Here is an 8,870-nt window from a genome sequence, read left to right on the forward strand (position 1 = left end):
GAACGTAGATTTCAGTGTGCGTATATACCAGGCAACACAGCCGATGCTCCGATCCCAGAGGAGTTACACGTGGCCCTACGTGCATGACTATTTGAGCTCCAGTCGTCCACGTCAGCTTGTTACCTTTCGGTCTGGGGCCGAAAGGAAGCAACTACTCGATTTCGTAGCGGCTTTCGCAAGGGCCGAAGAGGCCGTGGTAGCCTAGTGGTACTGGGCAGCAATTCTAACCACAAGGTCCCAAGTTCGAATCGCTGCGGCGACGATTAAATTGTGGACCGGAGCTCACTACTTTGGCCACTGCTTGGACTTGTGGTGTAGGACCGCTCTTGAACCGCTAGTAGCCGGGGTGGTGCCGGGTGTGACGTACTCACACGTGGGACTCGAGCCAGAGCTTAGAGGAGTAGCTGAGCCGGGCCCACGGGTGGGGAGGGTATGAGTAAAACCGGTCGGGGTGCCCAACACACGGCCATTTCTGCCCGCATCGAACATTCTCCTGGCGGGGCGGGGGCCCAGTGGGGACTGCTACGCGGGGGTGGGCTTGTCCCTTCCTCCCCCCTATCCCTTTTCTTTAGCGGAAAAAAAAAAAAAAAAAGAGAGGCCGTGCACAAACGACGACCGAAAAGGACTCCAATAGCCATGATGAAACCGTGAAAGATTATTCGGTTCACATCATCCTTTTACCGTAACAAGTTACTTCCCGTTTGGAAAATACAGTAGAATCGAACTAAAATTTCCATGAGATCATAAATTACATAATCTATTTAAATAAAATTATATCAACTCAATTCTTCTCCAACCTAAATTTTATGGAAGGAAAAAAAAAATCTTTGTAAAATTTATTATTATTATTATTATGTAATCCGAAAGGCCCATAAGGCTCATAGATAGATTTTAGAAAAAAATAAGTAAGGCGGGCTAATATGTCTGATTTCTATAAAAAAATTCAGCCCGCTCCAACTAAATTTTTCAAACAAGCTCTAAGTTGATGTATAACCTCGGAAATCATAGCTCCCAATTATATTAAAAAAACAGTGCTTGATCTACATGCAGTATGAGCTGCTCCAAACTTTCTTTTCAATTAAACCAAATTAATATGAACACTGCATTCAGTTCAAATAGGACTGACCACGTATTTAATGTTGGTGTGATGCACATTATGTTGGGGCACTATTCATCTATGACTACACGTACATAAGGATCTGGTACTATTCCTCATAAACAAAGAAAAAAATGCATAAAATTTTATCAAATGGAGTATATTTCTTGTTAATTTGTAGGCATTTTTTTTATTGGAGAATTTTTCCTATAAATGGGGTTGAATTAGAGGTTTTGTTTTAGACTTCATCACGATGCTTAAAATTTTCAAATTATTACATATGTAATCTGTTTAAGAAATTTTGTGATGTGACAGGCATGCCTTGATTCCCTATCAAGCTAAATTTGGTTCAATCTAGTAGTAGAGTGCTATAGAACTTTTTCCTAGGATAGACAAGCACCTTTTCTATCTTCTCTATCTATAAAAGGAATGAAGGTCGAAGCTGGATGCATGAAATCTAACTCCAGAAGCAAGAGAGCGGATAAGAGGTTGCATATATGCAGTGAAGCCCACAGCATCGTTTTCTTATAATAAATACAGAAACTAGTTTCATTTTCAGCGTTACCGGAAAAGTTGGCCTATACGTGGTTCCAATTTCAAGAAGGCTCTGGCAGTCGCATTTTGACATTATCAATGATTGATACTTGGAAAATGAAAATTTAGGGCTTATGTATTTGGGTGCCTACTTTTGGTTAAGGATTTTTTTTTTTAGGAAAAAAAAGGAAAATAGAGTCATGATTTATATTATACACTATATGTTAAAAATCAAAACGCAATTCTAAATACATTTGGAATTTTTGCCATTTTGATTAGTACGTTGTGCTGCAACAAGGGGAAAGCATGGAAAGATTTTAAGAAATTGAAAGAGAAAAACCCCTAAAGGAAAAACATGAAAAGTTTTTAAGAAATTGGAAGAGAAAACCACCTATTACACTAATCTCTGGCTTGTTTTTGATGCCTAACTTGTTACTTCAAATTAGGTACACGATGAGATGTAACAAATCAGGACTTCATTCAAAAAAGTTAACCAAAAAATATTTTTTGAATTCTTGATCATCTATTGTCATAACTCAAGACCTCACCCAAAAAAATTAACAGAAAGATATTATTTTGGTTCATTGATCGTGTATAATTACCCAGGATCTATTAAGCAAATAACCAATGTAGGACTAAACACACGCCCGCACGGATCTTCACACACTTCCCTCATTTAAGCATCGATGTTCTCCTCAAGCTAAGGGTCTAAATCTATTCAAATCTAATCACAAGCACCACGAATCGGCTCATAGTTAACCTTAATGAGCACGTGCTGCAGTATCTATTAGTACATATGAGCTATAGATCAGATCTGCTCTGATACTATTTGTCACAACCTAAGACCTTACCCAAAAAAGCTGGCAAAGATATTTGAGTTCATTAATTCTATATAAGTACTCAAGATCTACCTAGCGTATAACCATTATGGGACTAAACACATGCCCGCACGGATCCTTACATGTATAAGCACTCAACATCTATTCAATACATAGCCGATGTGAAAATAAACACATGCATGCACGGGTTCTTATATACTTCCACTATTTAAGTCATGCTATCATCATCAAGCTAACGGTCCAAATCTATTCAAATCCAATCAAAACTACTGCAAATTCAATAACAAATACCAAGCGCAATATATAGTCAACCTAAATTGGCTCTTGCTGCAGCCTTCCATTATCCACGTGAGCCATGAGTTAATTATGTTCTTACTCAAAAAAAACTGGCCAAAAAATATTTTTTAGATTTTTTGGTCCTGTATAGGTACCAAAGATCTACTCAGTGTATATCTTATATAAGATTAAATATATGCCTATATAGGTCCTTGCAGAAGATTCAAAGATCAAAGCTAACTAGAAGTTTCTTAGATTCCACTCTTAACAAATGCTTTTTAGGGGAAAATACAATTAGTGAATAGTGATCATAATTATGAAGGCAACAAATTTGATCACCGTTGCTTCAGATGACCTCCTTGAATCAATTGGCTAGCGTTGCCTATATTTGTCTCATTTAACTAAAATTAGATAATCCTTTGATTTAGTAAATGGGTAACTAAGCTTTGGGGCAAAGGCCCACCATTTTTCATAAACTTGTTCATTAATAGGACGCAAAGCCCGTCTGAGAAAGCTCCATAACTCTGCACATTGCGTGCCTTGTGCCATGCAAAAAAAAACTTCTCAAGTCCATTGAAGAAACGAGGGGCATGGACCACTTGGATTAACCCCCCTCCCCCTCAAAAACAATTAAAATGAATTGAAAACAAAACTAATGCCCTTCTAATTCATACATTTGACAGATAAATTTGGTTAGGTAAATCTCCTACAGAATTTCATCTCACATGAAATCATGCAAGATGGGAAGACTGTAGGTAAAAAGGAAAGGAGAAAAGATGTGTGGGGAGTGGAAAAGAAAACTATCAATATTGAAATTAAAAATTAACAACAAATTATTTAGATACTCTCTCAATTTAAAGTCAGTTTTACTTAATACCCCTCAAGATTAAAAAATTTTAAAATAATTTTTCAAGTCAGTTCAGTGATTCAATATGATACTATCATCCATCTTTATTTATCTGGGTTCATAAGATTCCATCATGTGAGATTTTTAGCTAGGATTGAAATATCCTTATGAGTAGATGGAAAGAGGGATGAGAAGGGATGGTGAGGAGGACGAGGAGATTTAGAGAGAAGAAGGTGGTGGGATTAGGTGAGGCTTAGGACTAGGTTAGATAGAGAGAAGGGATGAGGACAACAGCAAGGCTTTAGAGATGATGAGGAGGAGGCGTTAAAAGAAGAGGAAGCGCCGGAAGAGGAGGGGGGCATGGGAGTGGGTGGGGCTCGAGACTAGGTTACGGAACGGAAGAATGTGGATGGAAACGGGGTTTAGAGAGGAAGAGGAGGAGATGATGAGAATGGGTGAAGACTAAGTTAGAAGGAAAGTAGGATGGGGCGACAATGTTGAAATAAGAGGAGATGGTAGGAGTGAAAGGGCTTCAGAAGGACCAGCTTAGATAGAGAGGAAGGATGGAGAGGAGAGATAAAGATGATAATAAATTTTAGAGAAGAGGAGAAGAAGGAGGTAGGACAGAGGGATGAGAAGAGAAGAGAGGTTTTTTTCTCTCTTTTTTTTGATAAATAAGCCTTCTGGTAAGGACAAAATTGTTAAGATGTGTTGGATGCTCAATGAGATCTGGGATCATATTGAATCATTTAGCTAATTTTAGCAATTCTTTCAAAACTTTTTAAACTCGAGAGGTACTAAATAAAATCTATCTTAAGTTGAGGGGTGTTTAAGTAATTTTAATAATTAATAAAAATAAAATAATAAAATTGCATTTGCCAAGATGAATATCCAACAATAGAAGTTCTTTCTTCGTGCAGAAGTTTTTATTTATTTGGGACTTCGGAGTCAAGAATCCAAGCTTCTCAAAAGAAATAGGGAAAAGTTTCATTTTGCAAAAGGATATAAGATATGTTTGTTAAAAATAAAATAATAAAATAAAGATATGGGATTATTACCCCATCCAGCATATGGTGTAATTTCAATCTGGAATACTTTTTAATTTTAGAGAGCATTGACTTCCCCTACTCAGTATTTTATTTTTTATGAAAAAAAATTGTAACACTTCCTTAGATATCTAGAAACTATTGGGTTGTTTGGTATAAAAGAGATGCGGTAACCTGCAATTGACCCTGTTCACAATTCTTATCGTGTTATAATATTTATTATATTATTTTTATCATTATAATAAAAATAATATTGCTATTAAATTACAATTGGATTAGTATAAGAATAATTACTATGGTAACTATATGACTATAAAATAATTTGATACTCTGATAATTGGACATTTTATTTATCATATACATTTTAATGACTAATAATTATTATACATTATTTGTTAATGAAACTATAGTCATTATTATAATACTATATAAGTTTTGATATAATAACATTATAATAGTATTATAACGTTACAATAATAACATTATCATAGTACTATTAGAAAATTATTATATTACCATAATATTATTATACTAATATAATAATAATAAAGTGTTATAATGATATTATAATATAATAATAATAATTTATGATTTTATAATAGCAATATGATATTATAATATTTCTTATTACACAATCTTATAATGATAATATATTATTACTATTATTCTAATAATATGACATAATTATGATATTCTAATAATATTATGATAGTATAACACTATTATAATACTGACATATAATAGTAGTAAAATATTTGTTTAGTGATGATGATATGATAATAATATTATTTTAAATTACAAAAAGAAGGTGAATGGTGGGAAGTAGCGAAGGGTCCCTTCTAAAGGACTCTCTCAATTACTAGATTCCTTACAATCGGATTCATGGCCAATTTTGGCTACAGTTCCACTAACAAGTTTTGAAGCTTTTTTTTTATAGCTGAATTGTAGCCTGCAGTTGTAATTGCAGGCATCGAAATACTTTTTTGGGGTGCATGCAATTCAATTGCAGCTAAATACTACATTAAGTTACAAATGGGAGGCAATTCAAACAACCTCTAGAATTTAGAGAGCTTTGACTTTTCTCCTACTTATTTCGATAGATACATTTTTCTATATGTAATCATAGTTGCCTAGTATAAAATATTTTATAAAATTCTCTCATTTATGCTTTTTCTCTGGATTCTTTCATGCACACAGCACATATAAAAATCTTGTAATGATACAAGAGCAAACAACTATCAAAGGAAATCCTAAAGAAATATTATTAATGCCTAAATAATCATAAGGCTGCAAAGGGGTCATGTTGACCCGTGACCCGATCCGCTTTGACTCAACCCGGCCCATTTTAGAGGATCCGTGGAGCCGAGTCGGATCCTAAACTTAGATCTATTCCATTTTTTGGATCGGGTTTGAGCTTATTGAATTCAGATCCGATCCGAGATATTAAAAATTTAGGTAATTTTGAGTTTTCAATCCAGCGATCCGCCTCGACGTGATCTAAATTTATAAAATTTTTTGGACCATCGGGCTGCAGCTTGTAGAAATACAAATAAATTTTATTAAGGCCTAACCCACGCTCTGCATCTAGATCAATGTCATTGACGGCCATCTCAACAAATTAATGGGTAGAGCATTGGCTCCAGCGTCCAATGGGTGCACCTGACTGTTGTTCTCCCAGTCCAGTTGGACTAGAAGCCCCAAGAACGACCTGTGGTGGTACGGAATGCACGGACTCTGCGAGCGTCCCGCACCCTCAGAGAAAGAAACTCCTCAACCATCACAAGAAAAAAAGTATGACGCTCTGTGTCGGAAAGTGGAAATAGAAGCAGAAGAGTATCGAATGAATGGATACTCTGAGATAGAACGAGAAAAAGAAAATTTGATTAATGCCACTTGTGACACTTTGGAACGATTAGAAAATTACAAAAATGACACCCTTCATTTTGAACAACAAAGAGCGATTAATCAGGTCCGACAACGAGTTTTTCAACAAGCCTTACAAGAAACTCTGAATAGTTATTTGAATAGTAAGTTACATTTCCGTTCGATCCGTGCTAATATTGGCATTCTAGGGGCCATGGAAGAAATAACAGATTAGCCCTTTTAGTAGGCGTTCTTGTGCAAGTAGCTCTCGAATAAAAACATGGGCAGACCCCTTTAGAATTAGGTAGCGTTAAATTTGCACGGATATGAAGGTGAAAACTGTCTAAATACTGAACGAACTACACCTAACCCTCTCAAATCACGAAGAAATATGGGGCGTTGGCTGTGGGCCACACAACAAGAAAGGCTTACCATGGATCATGACAGCCATTAATTACTTGAACAAGATGACAAACTGGCTAGGTCGGGTAGTTTTATGTTATTTCAAAATGTCAACTTGTGCTCGAGGTTGGCTGGGAGCATGATTCAAATATCTTGCTTGGTGCTTGTTATGCATCAGTCTAATACAAAAAAGGACCATTTTGAATCGCTCGTATGGTTAAAGCGTACTTCAACCTAGCTACATTTGTGATGTAAATACACTGGATTGGTTCGGAATAGCAATAAAGAGAAAAAGAGAGCCATGGATGGATTGACCCGAATCAAATCCAACTCGGATCCGAATCGGATCTAAATTTTTAGGTTGGGTCTAGATTATACATGGACCCGACCTGGCCCGAATAACTCATTGAGTCAAAAATTATAGCAGCACACTCGACCCGACTTAACCGATCTTCTATTGGGTTGAGTCTGAATCTAAAATTAGGACCCGAACAAGAAACCGGGTTAGATCGGAGTTACTCATGACCCGACCCGACTCGATCAATTTACACCCCTATACTTAGGGCCAAAGGTCACAAGTTGACCTAAACAAAATAGCCTGGGACTTGCACAATTTGGAGTGAGTCCGGGCTCAGGTTTTAGGCTTGTTGGGCCAAATCGGGTTGAGACTTTTGAGGCTCAATGGAGGAATAGGCTTGTACATTGCCAATAAGCTCGGGGCAACTTGACCTAATTTTTGTTCCTAATATATTCCTTTCCTCCTCTATGTCGCTCTCCTCCTGAGCTCTCTTGCCGCCCAAACTCTTTATTGAGTATTGACCCACCCTTCTTAAGGATGGCAACAGGTCAGGTATAGATCAGGTAGGCCATTATATGTACATACCTCATATTTGCCTCAAGATGGGGTGGAGCGAGTAGAACAGGTGTCATATAGACCAAGTTGGATGAAGTCAAATAGACAAAAGTCATATAATTCTTACCAGACTCGATAGAGTTCAGCCTTGATAAATTCCACCAAATATGGAGGAATAGGCTAAAAGAGAACGATTTGGCTATGATGTTAATATGCAGGTTGAAAGACCAAGATAACCATGATCAACCATGATGCAAGGCAGATGAATTAGTCTCAAGTATGTTCCAAGGCACAATGACCATGCTCATGTCTAGTCGCATGCCTGGGTAGTGAACCCTCTTGTGGGCAGAAATTTGGTAGGTTCTTTGTCGTTCTTTATCACCGGCTGTAGCATTGATTTTTGGACAAATATGGAGAAGTGTCGGCAAAAACTAATCAAATATCATTTGCTAACAAAAACTATCAAGTGGCGACGGGTAACTTACCAGGCCGAGGTGGAGGAATTTCCTCCAGCTTGGCTATCCAACCAGTTTTAGTAAACAGATATCTAGATAGATCTTCTAGATTACAGGAAGTTGCGGGTATTTAAATGCAAAAGAATCTGATTGCGATGGAAAATGGATGAAACCGGCATTTGGTTTTGATGGAAAAAAAATACTAGATACCTTCACCTTGGGCCTGACCGACCTTCCTGTCCTCGGATATAAATTGAGGTGAACAACTTTAGCTCCAACCGAGGAGTCACCAACCAAAGAAAATAATCGACATGTGTCGACAAGGGCTGACAACCTCCACAGTCAATAGCTCTGAAGGTCTTTAATTATGTCAGCTTCATGTCCCGCATCGAACCTGGACCGCTCTCTCCCCACACAAATTGAGCCGCGGCCGTATTACTAGCCGCTACCTGGCATTATTGTACGTAACGTCGGCCTACATAATGACAAGGCTAGCTCCCTATATGCTATCCTTTTCAGAGAGTCCTTATTCTGCTAAAATCTCTCCCTTCCACATTATTGCCTCATTGTTCTGATTTAGGCATCGAAGAATCCCCGCCGGAAATCCTCCGATAAATGGACTTCTTACAGACCATACAACGGAAAAGTCCAGCACCCAA

This window comes from Phoenix dactylifera, chromosome 16, assembly GCF_051530095.1.
Source record: "Phoenix dactylifera cultivar Ajwa chromosome 16, Ajwa_hap1_PhDact_Kaust_v1.1, whole genome shotgun sequence".
NCBI lineage: Eukaryota > Viridiplantae > Streptophyta > Magnoliopsida > Arecales > Arecaceae > Phoenix > Phoenix dactylifera.